At 40.0% G+C, this 12,573-nt stretch overlaps 1 long non-coding RNA gene across 1 annotated transcript in view; it reads right to left on the reverse strand.

Annotated features, from left to right (window-relative positions):
* LOC125326782 overlaps positions 1–12,573 on the reverse strand; it is a 146,789-nt gene that overhangs the window by 41,023 nt on the left and 93,193 nt on the right. The window contains exons 6-7 of the long non-coding RNA XR_007203993.1: positions 8,106–8,294; positions 2,214–2,429 (exon numbers count right to left, since the gene is read on the reverse strand). This is a non-coding gene — a long non-coding RNA (uncharacterized LOC125326782). The remainder of the gene's footprint in view (positions 1–2,213; positions 2,430–8,105; positions 8,295–12,573) is intronic.

The raw sequence follows: 12,573 nt of genomic DNA on the forward strand, positions 1-12,573 counted from the left end.
TGAAAACTGACATGAGCCAGTAGTGCATGCATGTGGCCCAGAAAGCAACAGCATCCTGGGCTACGTCAGAAGAGGCAACGCCAGCAGGTAAAGGGAGGTGATTCTGCCCCTCTGCTCCACTATGGTAAGACCCCACCTGGAGTACTGCATGCATGTCTGGGGGTCCCCAGCACAAGAAAGACAGGAATTCGCCGAAGCAAGCCCAGAGGGGGCCATGGAGAAAATCAGAGGGCTGGAGAACCTGTCCTATGAAACAAGATGACGGAAATGGTATTGTTCAGCTTGGAGAAGATAAGGCTCTGGTGAGACCTTAAAGCAACCTTCCAGTACCTAAAGGGGTCTTATAAATAAAAGGGAAAGCCACTTTTTACATGGACAGGGAGTGGTTTTATATTAAAGGAAGAGATATTTAGTATAGATGTTATTAAAAAATTCTTTACTTAGAGTGCAGTGAGGCACTGGCAGAGGTTGCCAAGAGTAGCTGTGAATGCCCCATCACTGGAAGTGTTCAAGGCCAGATTGGATGGGGCTCTGAGCAACCTGATCTGGGGTGGTATCCCTGCCCATGGTAGGGGGCTTGGAACTAGATGATTTTTAAGGTCCCTTCCAACCAAACCATTCTGTGATTCCATAAGCCCTGGTACTATATGGCAACTGCAGTCCAGAGTAAAATTGAATCTATCATATCGCTGGCTTCTTGATCACAACCATTTTTCAGAGCTGAACTAAAGGCTCTCTCCAGGCAGAGAAATTTCTTTCTTGCTTGTAGGCATGTTTATTAAACTGTTTGTTGGACAAAACCAGAGATGTTGAATATTTTCTAAAGAATACAAGCAAAAACCCACAAGCAACAAAAGCTCTGTATTATCCATACTGGAAATTCCTATCAGGGACTCAATCTAGCCCAGGACAGAAATAAGATTAGTAGCAGATTCTCATGTCTAGAGGCAGACAAACACTTGGTTGGAGAAGAGCCCAAGGGCTTAACTAAACTGACTGAAGTAAAATAAGAGTCTTGGGAGACTCTGTGAGTTTGGGCTACACTCCATTTTGAGTTTCCTGCTGTGATTTTTGTCATGGTGCAAAATTTATGCTGCTCTCATACTCATCGTCAAGGGAAAAAAATTGCTTTCATAACCAGAAGTGCCTTCTGCTACATCTGCCTCCTGTGGCAGCACACAGCTGCCCCAAGCCTATGAAATATATTGCTGCCTCTTTTTCAACTTGTGCAGTGGATTCCCTGACTAGGGAATGTTTCTTCCTCATGTACGCAGTCTGACAGAATAAGACTTTGAGACTCTTTCAGCACGAGCTCCAGTGGTGCCTACACCCTGAGACAGAGGCTGTGGCACAGTCCCTTCCAGCCTGCACACCAGCTGATTTGATTTTCTATGTAGCATAGCCTAGAGGAGCCACCTATGGCCCAGAACTCCAGACAATAATTAAGTTGTTAGTGGGTTGCCCCAGCATTACAGTAATTGATGATTAAAGTGTGTACAGGACACCACTGAGGCCTGGCACGCGATGAGGCTGATCAGTTGCTCTCCTCCAAAGCCACACCAGTGAGCAATTTTGTTCCATGCATTGTTCCAGGATGTTAACAGCTTCCCTGTTTCCTAATCAGCTGGGGCAATTTACACAGTCTCTGGCTGTGTTTTACATCAAAACTCATTTGATTCTCTGGTATGTTGCAATGCTGCTGGAGACAACCATCGTTCAAACGTGCTTTCCACACACATCATGCTCCTTCTTTACCAGTTTTAGATTAAAAGGGCAACACACAGCTGTGTGTGCTAATTAAGAAAGTCCTTATATATTACACTCAGTTTTGTTTCCCAATTCTCTTAACTTAACCCAGAGATGATATAGTAAAAGATTGATAATGAGAACAGTATCACTGAGCATGGGTTTGAGATGGAAATGATGAGATTTTGTCCTGTCTAATGCAAGCAGACAGACAGGAATCTGAACACCAGCTTAACCCAGCACTAGCTGATCTTTTTACATACCCAGAACACAGAAGGAACTTGTGACATTGCTGTGGGTAAACTTCTATTGCTACTTTATAGCTCACCAGCTCAGAACTTATGTCTGATAACAAAGACCTCAGATGGGAGGGGGAGATCTCCTTCATTCTGAAATACTGCCTAATTGGGACTGAAGTGCCTCATGACATACCCCAAGCAAATGCATTTGTATCAATAAATGCTTACCCATAGGCAGATGGCTGGAATTGCACAGTGGGAGTCCTTCTTGTAATCTGCTGCCACTAAGAGCCTTTTGAGTCGGATCCAAAACCTCTTCAAGTCAATGGGAGTTTTTTCAATTAACTTCAATAGCAGTTGGGTAGGATCCAGAGAATTAAGTGACCCTAGAGATGTATTCCAGGGGGGAATTTCCAACTCCTTTGGGGTTTTTTTTAGGCAGTTCTGAAACAAGAGAAGCTTAGTTTAAATTTTCAGAAATTCATGTTACAGGAATATCCTATTCCTGTTGAAGTGAGAGGAAATTTTGCCATTTATAAGAATTTATACTTATGACTGCCATTTACTCTACCCCAGGAATTTTAGCTCAGAAAACTGTTCAGATTGTCAAGCAGATTCTTTCAGTACTGAACAAGCAAGGCTAAAAATAAGTACTTAATCATTGCTCTTGAAATGCCCCCTAAAACTTCTCTAGTATCTGGAAACTTTCCACCACTTCATTTCTTGGGGGTTTATAGCAACCCTACCTATGAGATCTATTAACAACAGCCTTTCCATTCCTCCCACGCTTGAACTATTTTAAGACATTCTGCAGTTAAGCTCAAGTCCCCATAAGTTTTGTGTTAACCTGGTCTACACTTCTCAGATGTGGAGTGTGGCTATTTCCTGGCTTGGTTTTACTTCTGACAGAACAGAAAGACTTACTAAGTACTGCTAAGAGCTATGTCATGGCCCGCTGACAGTAATGCAGCTTTGACAAATTTATGTGCAAAAAAAAAAAAAAAAAAGCAGGGGGGGAAAGCTTGGTCAATGGTGAGCAGAATCAAAATGGTTCCTCAAGGTGACAGCCCACAAAAATAAAAGTAAAGCCTGTGCTGAAACCCTGTCAAATGGGATACTCTGTCTCCCACTCCTGCTGGGGAACAAGGGGATTGTATTCATTGGAAAGGAATCCTCAGGGGGGCAGGATATTGGGCAGCAGGATACACCGGTGTGCTAAGGATGCAGTCAACAGAAGGGGGGTGTTTAGGGAGCTTCTACCCCTCCACTTACCTCATGTCCTCAATTGCTGCACCTTCTGACGTGCTAAAGCTAAAGAGGTGCCTGGATGATTATTCCATATACAGCTAAAAGAAGCTAATCCGTGCTGATAGAGAGGTGTATACACCAAATCAGTGATCTGTTTTTGTATCTGGTTTTGGTTTGACCTGAAAAATTCCAGACAGTCTAGGCTTTGGAAAAATGAGTCTCTTATTTCTTCCCAATCCCAAATTTTCCTTTTATTTATAAGTAGAATACTCAGAATACTCAAATCGAGACATTTGGATTTTTTGAAGAGACAAAATGCTTTAAAAATTCTCTTTTAAAGAGTAAGAATTTGAGGGTTTTTTTGTTGTTGTTTAACCTGAATGCATATACTGTCCATTTTTCCTTTGTAAACTTCTGGAAAGCCTGCACAATCCTCTGGCTGGAAATGGTAGGTCGTGCCCACTTCTTCCTCAAGCCCACCTTTGTTCTGTGCCCTCCACAGGGAGAAGCACTGCCTGGGAAAGACCCATGGGAGACTCTGTGGCCGCAGATCCAGTAACAAGACCCCTACAGACCTCTACCAATTTGAGATTCTCCATCAGTTCGAGTCCCTTCTGCCTATTCAAGGCTAAAGTATTAACAGAATTGCTAATACTTTAAAGTATTAATGGAAGAAGTTAATATTCTGTTTCCTGACGTTCTCAGTGATATCATAGTCCTGGCTCACAAGTATCTCTGTAACGAGTTCCACAGAATCTAAATCTGAACATTCCTAGATGTGTGATGATAGACAAAAAGGCCCAACTTTGCAAAGAGTCAAACACTAAAAGGAGATTCTTCTGGAAGGCCATTTTATCTTTCACTTGCTTGTCCAGTCAATCTCATCCAATCTTCCAAACCGTGTCTGAGTGATTGAATATATTTCTGTGCTGTAAACACAGGACAAAGTCAGCGTAAAAATCTAGCCATCAAGCTAGCTAGTTTGAAATCTTTTTCTGTATTTTGTGTTGACTGGAATGAGAAATAATTTATTTTTGGAGTACCAGATCACAGAAATAAATTTCTAAAACAAAACTCCTGCCCAACACAATTATTATTCAACTCATTTTAACAATTCGATAAATGCAGTGCAATGACTTCCGTTAGCTATTCTCCCAGCCAAGGTCTCTTACATCATTAAATATTATTGAGTTGGGTCTGCCATTTTGCTTGAAATTATGCACCTGGCATTTTAGTCTATGGCCATAAATGCTGGAAATGTCAGTTATATAAGCATCCATCTTTTTCACTACTGTCTCCCATCAAACGTTAATGGTAGGAGCCTTAATCCATTCTACACAGTCCCAGATATCTACATTTGCTAGGAAAGGATCTGTAACAGAGTGCACTGACAACTCACAGTAAGTAATTACTCTCAGAAATATCTCAGTAAACTCAATTTGCTCCCAGAGGTCTTTTAAATTATATCTCGTTAGAGTGCAATGTTTTTTCAAATGACAAGGTCACACAAAAAAGCAAAACTCTATTTTATTTTTATCAGAGCTTTACTCCCCCCACCATAAAACTGTTATAACACATAATTCCAACCAGATAGAGATATTGTGTTTTACTGTTGGAGCCCAGGAAAGCCATAAAGCAAGCAGAATTGTTGTTTACAGTCACAATAAATTTGGAATATCGTAGAGCATTCTAGGTGAGGCAAACACGTCTACTGATGTCAGCTGAGTGGGAGGAAGTAATTTTTTATTATTATTTTTTGAACTTTGCTGGTAAAATAAATTTATTTTGGATTTACACTAAAAAACATCTCATGAATCAGAAAAGATTCATCTCAAGCTATATTAATATAGCAGAACATACACTTTATCTCATCACCCTACTTATCTGCCTTGGTGCCTTTACAGCAAGAGGTTATACAAAAGCAACATGGATTATGTAGTTGACCAGCACTTCTAATTTTATTACAAGTCCTGATAGATAGCATTCTTTCTTATAATCCCAGTTTATGAAGCCATATAATTAAGAAAGTAAAAAAAGTACGCTACAAAAGCAGCAACATGATTGCATTTTTTGTAGGTAGAAAAGTTGCATCTTGTATTAATAGAGATTTTAATTTAACCAAAGAGGAGGTAGAAGCACTCAAGCAGACTCTTCATTAAGTATATCCTTAATTTTGTTCTCATTTGAAAAACTACACCTTTAAGTGAATATGCGCTTTTATTCTTAAATCCAAGTTATCTGGAACATTAAAAGAGTACTCCAATTTGAAACCGAGCAGCACTGGTATATCTTAGCAAGTAACTACCTCCAAAGAAATTCTCCAAGGAATTCAGAGGATAGGAGTCTGCCATCATGGAAAATGCAGAGCCAGTTTGAGAGCCACTATGCAGGGGATGGGATACACCATCATTCTGCAAGCAGGGGTAAGCCCAAGTCTTTTCATAAATGTACCTAAATGAACACACTTACTCATAGCAGAAGTCAAAAAGGCTGAAATAATTTTGGAAGAGTAGATGTTCCTCATAGTAGGTTTTTTTTAATCCTTCTTGTTCATTAGTATATTGTGCAGGAGTCATTTGGGAGACGCAGGAAATTTAATGGGCATAGCAGAAAGACTGTCATAACAGTCAAGAAATATTCTAAGCAGCACTTCTGATTCTATAAATGCCACCATCTTGCGTTTGAATTATTTCCATTTTTTTTAATATGACAATCACAGGCTGAGAATTGCAAAAGGATACCTCCAACTGACAACCGTCTTACCATCTTTCCCAGAAAGTTTACCTTCTCCAAGCTCTGCCAATGAAAATAGGAGCCAACTTCTGACAAGGGATCTTCTCATGTTATATTTCCTTGCGTTGCTTAGTCAAGACAACATATAAGGCAAATACCCAAATTAATGCTTAAAAGTATAAACCTCAAAGCTATAAATTTAGCTTGAAACTGGAATAGAAAGACTGGAAAACCTTGTTTGAAGGTTTTTGAGAATGAGAAAATTAAATTAATAAATTAATTTGCACCAATTTGATGGAAACTGAAATGTGAGCTTTCCAAGCACACCACAACTCAACTGTGTGTCGATAACACGAGCTCAGGCAAAAAAAGCACCCAGCACTCGTCCTTCAGACTCTCAGTGGGCTTTCTGAACCTGGGTTTTGCTGCTCAGTTTCTGTCAGCTATAAACTCATACCTCCCCGACAGGGGAGGGTGCAAGGACTTGAATAAAATCTTGCTGACATGCTGTGACTGCCTCTTGCTGCTACAATGGCATCTGCTGTTATTTGCTGCAGGTAGTAAGACATAACCTTATCCTGTTTCCTCAGAGCCAGTAGTGGCTGAAATACAGAAGAGTCTGTGTATGCAGGGGAGGGTGGAAGGACTCAGCAGAGAATTAAAACTTTGTCTTAAAGGTATCCTTTTAGAGGTGGTTAAGGGAATATAAGGGTGCCCCCTCAGGTGATACAGTGCTATCTGTTGAGAATATTTTTCAGATGGGCTCTCTGGACAGGTTATGCCAGTGAGAATTATGAAATCCTCTTTGAATAGGACAATGACAGAGTCAGGAGCTGGGCTGAGAAAACAGTTTCTCCTCTCCCAGTATTTCTCTGATCTTCACTAAGGATTCATGTCTATGAAGAAGCTTGTGGATACAAAGGCTCAGACTAGTATTTAAGGTATGTCCACTCTCTAAAAATACCCTGTGAAGAACCAGAAGGCAGCTGCTTGGGCAAAAAGCAGAAATCACAGTGGAAGAAAGCATCTTTCTCCTTCCGAGTTCTCTCTGTATATCAGGGCACAAAGACTTGGGGCTTTCTGTCCTTCCATCCCACACACATGACAGTGTCTGTGAATTGCTTGGTGCAACAGTAAGTCATCCAAGAGAAAAAAGACAGAATAGAAAATTAAAAGTTGCCAGCAAAGAATGTATAGATATAAGGTCATTTCCTGTACCTTATCCTATTGAGAGTACAATTTGCATTATCAGCAAATACTGTTCCAATCTCACCCCTTTTCAGCTCTTCTATGTAGAACAGCCTTAACAGAGTAAACACCTCCAAAGATTAATTTTAACAATGTCTGACCAAGCTACCCTGCTCAAAGCTTCTCAGTTGCTGAACTGCATGCTGACAACTCAGCAATGATTCAGACTGTTCAATAAAGCCTCAAATAGGTCAAATCTGCCATTGATCTGCATCAGGTAACTTCATGAATTGAAGTTTACACCCCTGCAGATGTGGTCCACCTGACTTCATGAAGAGAGTCTTTTTATTCCAGACATAAATTTGGCTATCAACAATAGAGGTGCTTTGATTCATATCAGCTTGGAGTTTGATCCCATGACTGCAAAAGAGCTGAGCTAATTTATGTCACTGGAGAAAACTGGGACAAATGGCTATACCTGTAAAACCATAGTCTGAGCTCCCTCTTTTTCAAATATCAAATATTTCAAAACCAACTCATAGTCTGAATTCTCTTTATTTTTTTTTTTTGGCCCAGTTCTTTAGAGAATACCCACAAAATCCTGATATATTTTAAGAAAGCTAGAACTAACTGATAAAAAAGTTAAACAAACATAATTGGAATCCAGATTTATCTCTTTCTGTGGAAATATGCCTTGTGATTGAATTTGCTCGAGTTTTTTGCTGAGTTTTGACTTTTAGTTCAGACCTTCATTTTGTCTTGCCCCAAACAAAATCAGAATTTTTCAAAGCCAAAATGAAAACAACAGATTCAAGCTCTGGACAATGACTTTGGCTTAAGGAGAACAAAAGCTTTAATAAAACCCACAGTTTTCAGTAGAAAAGCACTAAGATGGAAAATTTTCAGCTAGCCCTGCCAAATAACTGCATCCTTTCTTTCTGACATTTTTACCTGGCTGGTAACGCTTCACTCCACAGTGAATCCCATTGATTTTCTCCAAGCGAAGTGATGTCTGTGCAGTCAGCAATACCAGACACTGATGCCTGAGCCATGCCACCCTGGGAGAGCTGTCAAGTGATGCCAGGCTCTACAGACTCATGAGGTAGGATTTCCTCTTGGTTTCTTCTCTGCTTTCTAAAACTGAAGGCGAAGGGTTAGTAGTTCACCACTGCCTTAATTTATCCAAGCAGAAAGACATTCCTAGTGCTTCTAAGGTCCTTCAGTTTATCAGACACATCATTCCTACTTCTGCAGGCTGTAATTTGAACTCAGAATAATGGGACTAATAATGAAAAAAGAGACATATGTGTTTCCATTTGTTTTTTCATTTAACTGAGTTTATAACTGGCAGAATATCCACAGGTCTTGATGGAGGTTCTCTGAGAGTATCCAGAGGATGGTGGTCTCAGTCTCCTTATATTTTGAAGATGTCTAGATCTTTAAATCTAGATCTGTAAATCCTTAAGTGTTCAAAATCAAGACTGAATATGTACTCTAAGGACTTTGAGTTAGTTCAGGTCCCAGTTGTTGGACTTGGAGCAGGATTCAGCGGTAAAATTTAATGCATTCTGCTCAGTTTAGAAGACCATCCCAGTCCGTTCTGCTTTAACAATGTACAAATCTATGCAGTGAGCAGCAGACGTAATCAAGCTTTGGCTACCCTTCCTCATTCTCCTGGTTGTATATTTCATTGCAACCCTACAGAGATATAAAAATTAAAAAAAAAAAAAAAACAAAACAGGAAGCCTGAAATCAAAATGATTAGATGAAAAGCAAACAAAACAAACCAAATGACCAAAGCTGCTGCTTTATTTTTTCATTTTTACCTTTCCATCACTCCTGTTCTTTTTATTGTATAGATTCCAACTCAGAGCCTTTCAGAACCACCAGAAAACTGAAACTATCCTCTCTCTCAAAGCTCTACCACAAAAATCTAGGCTCTGCTGTCACTATGTCCCACTCAGACAAATAAGTCTTTCAACAGAGCATTTCGTCCTCCTTTTGCCATTCTCACTGTGACAATTCCCCCTAGGCTTTCACCAAATTGAAGGATGATCAGAATTTCTGTGGGGCGCTGTTAACAACTAAACACAGTGAGTATCTCATGCAGTTTTGACTGCTGCTTGTATTTCACAAGTCCACGGAGAAAGATCACAGCCAGCTTGTTACCCCTTTTCAACTCTCTGCATTAGTTAGAAAAGTCACTATCTTCATGACCATGTGGTGGAGAAAATCTGCCACAACCTGCAGCAGGGTTAGCTGCTATGAGTCAAAGCGGTTGGGGGAAAAGCCATAATGGGATTATTTTTCCCCTGATTTTCCACTAGCCAGCAGTGTCAGAGTCAGAGCAGTGGTCAGGCAACTGCCCACACAGCCACTTTCAAACAAATCACATTGACTTCTACAAAATTCAGAGAAAAATCTTTTTATTCCTACAAAACTTCATCCAGATTACAATCCCTCTACTGTAACTGGATGCTGACCCATAAACCACTACAAATGACGTTGAACTTGTGCCACTTTGAGTTGCTATAGCTAAGAATGGGTTATCATGACTTTAATGACCAATAGGACACACAAAACATCATAAACTTTAAACAGAATGACAAAGCCAGTCTTTATCCTTTTAAATAATCTGCATTTTTTTCTAGCTGTCTTGTCTATTTTCTCCTTGCCAGCTATATTGAGGGGCCATAAAGAGAAGGGAATGAGAATAGCCAGTAAATTAAAGTGCAGGCAACTGAAAAGGTCGAAGGAGTATGCTTTATTATGGTCTGTCTCTGAGTATATGGCACGTCAAACTTCATACACTGGTCTTTCAAGAAAATAGAAACAATGAGAAATCAATCAACATGCTTTGGCTGTACTAAAAACTATGGGATTAAAACCAATCGCGTCTCAAAATACCTGCAGATATCAAGAAAAAAACCCTCTCTTTCTCTCCACTGCTTTAACAGATGGGAACTCATCTGCTAAGTTCAGAGGAACTGAACAATGGAAGCTTGCATCTATTTCAGCAGTACTGCTGAAAAAAATGAGATTGCACCCTCAGCTGCAGGTTGCTCACTTTTTTCATCCTGCAGTGTATCAGCATCAAGGCACAGATCCACGGCTCAGGGTGAGTCTGCTATTGTTAATGGCTTTGTTGCATTCAGTTTCAACCAGAAGAGGAAAATATTTGATCTCAAATGGGATGTCTTGGCTTTCTGGCCCGTGCGTCTCAGGAGTACCTGGCATGGCCAGCACTGGTCTTTGAAAGGTGCATTAAGCCAGTTATCATAACACACAGCACACAGGACACTTTGGTATCATTAACTGAGTAAAAAATGACTGCTCCCTTACTGAGAACAGCCTGCCTGCTTTTAGTCCCTCAAACTGCAGCTGCAGAAGGACATGTTCCTTTAATTACTCAAGCAAATAATTCGAAACAGGGCTGGCCAGATGAAGTGCATTTCCAGAAATCTGCTAATTTTGAATGTGACTGTGAGTATAAGTATAGAAAAAGAATTAGAGGGTGTTGACAGTTTTGAAACATGTTATTTGTGATCAAGTCCACCAAACACTAATGAGACACAATATCTTGCCTGCAGCACAGGCTGATGTATTTTTTGTCACATAATTATATATTACTGTGGCAGAACATATTTTCCACAATGATTTTCTTTCCACCTATCTATCTACCTATCATGGGGGAGTGGACCAGCAATTTGCAAAAAACCCCTGTGTTTAAAAAATGATAAAAAATAAGTAGTGTCTGGTCTTACCATTTCTCTTAAAAACCTGACTAAATTTCAAGCTCACTCATTCAGAATAAATACATTTTCTTCCACTTTTTCCTAGGGGACGATACGGAAGCTGCTTTCACGGCTGCTGGATTAATCACCACCATAATTTTGTTCTCTTACAGAATCAAAAACTACTGTATTTTCATGCTGTAACCACAGTCCTGTGGTCACAAAATGGCACCACTCTTGTGAGTGTTCAAGGGTGTGAAATGGCCAGAGAAGACGCCTGTAGATGGTGTAGCAATTAAGTAGTTCTTACATCTCACCAGATTTCAAAGAGGATGAAGGGTCAGTCCTCAGACACACCACAGGGTCTCTTCCTTCACTTGGAGGAAAAAAGACACATGCAACTTTTATTATGCTGTTAAACACACTGTCTTTTGTCATACTTTGGTCAGATGCAGAGATAATTTCACCAAATTCTAGTCCCTATACAATTATTTTCCCCTCTCAGTTATTGCTGTGACAGATAATGAAATATCATTCAACAGCACAGTTCTGCACTAAGCCTTACTGAAAATGAACTAGCAATCTTGTCTCAAGATTAAATGCTTTGGGGATTTAACTCAGGAGAAAAGCTGTCTGTGGAACACACCATCCAAACCTGAGGGAGACACATCAGAAAGATAAAGCAGCACATAGATTTCTAGGGTAAGGAACATAAATCCTATAAAAAATCATGTTAGAAGTCGACCAGATTTTCCTGTAGTCCCATCTCAAAAAGCCTTTACACCAGTCTTTTCCAGCATGGGTCAACTCCCTCTTGGCCCTATTATCCTCAAACGTGCATCCAACAGGGAACACATCTATGAAGCTGCAGTATATTTCCTGGAGACTTTCACAAGTTTCTCTTTGTCCTGGGCTGTTATCTCCACATTACATAGAGTATGACAGTTCCCAGAAAGGATGCATGCCTTTACATCCAGAACTTGATATATAGCAGAGATAGAAAAACTTACAGACCAGCACAGGAGGGATAAGGTGAATAGCAAGCAAAATGTCATTTTTGGGAAAAGGTACCAAAAGGCATTTTTGTACTCTCTTTTGTATCTTAACAAAACTAGTCGACACATTCCATAATAACATATAAGGATCACAGATAAAAATATAAAATCTGGGTAATGTATGTTATATGTTTCTATAACTTATTAGCACATACATTGCAATTATGCTAAAAACACATGTATGTAACTTTTTGTGATGGGGAATAACTATTCCTTCATAAAATTCTAGCTAAATTATGTCTTTGCAACCTCTTATCTGAATCACATCTGAACATCAAGCAGTGGTTTTTGTCCTATTAGACAAAAGAAAGTCTGGACTGATCATTACTCTAGGCTCTGCCACTGGCTGGCCCCAGGTAACAACGCTGGCCTTGCCATTCACCCTCATAAAGACCAGACCTTTGCCTCTTTGCTCAAGCTGCTCTTTCCAAACATCCCTTCTCTACTTCTTCCATCTGAAATTTAAATGCCTTGAACAGCCAACAGGACTTTTCTGGAGCTGCTGGTTACCCGTCCAAATGACTGAAAAGAAGAATTATCATAGAATGGTTTGGATCAGAAGGGACCTTAAAGATCATCCATGGGCAGGGACACCTTCCACTAGACCAGGTTGCTTAGAGCCCCATCCAT

This window comes from Corvus hawaiiensis, chromosome 5 (assembly GCF_020740725.1).
Source record: "Corvus hawaiiensis isolate bCorHaw1 chromosome 5, bCorHaw1.pri.cur, whole genome shotgun sequence".
Lineage (NCBI taxonomy): Eukaryota > Metazoa > Chordata > Aves > Passeriformes > Corvidae > Corvus > Corvus hawaiiensis.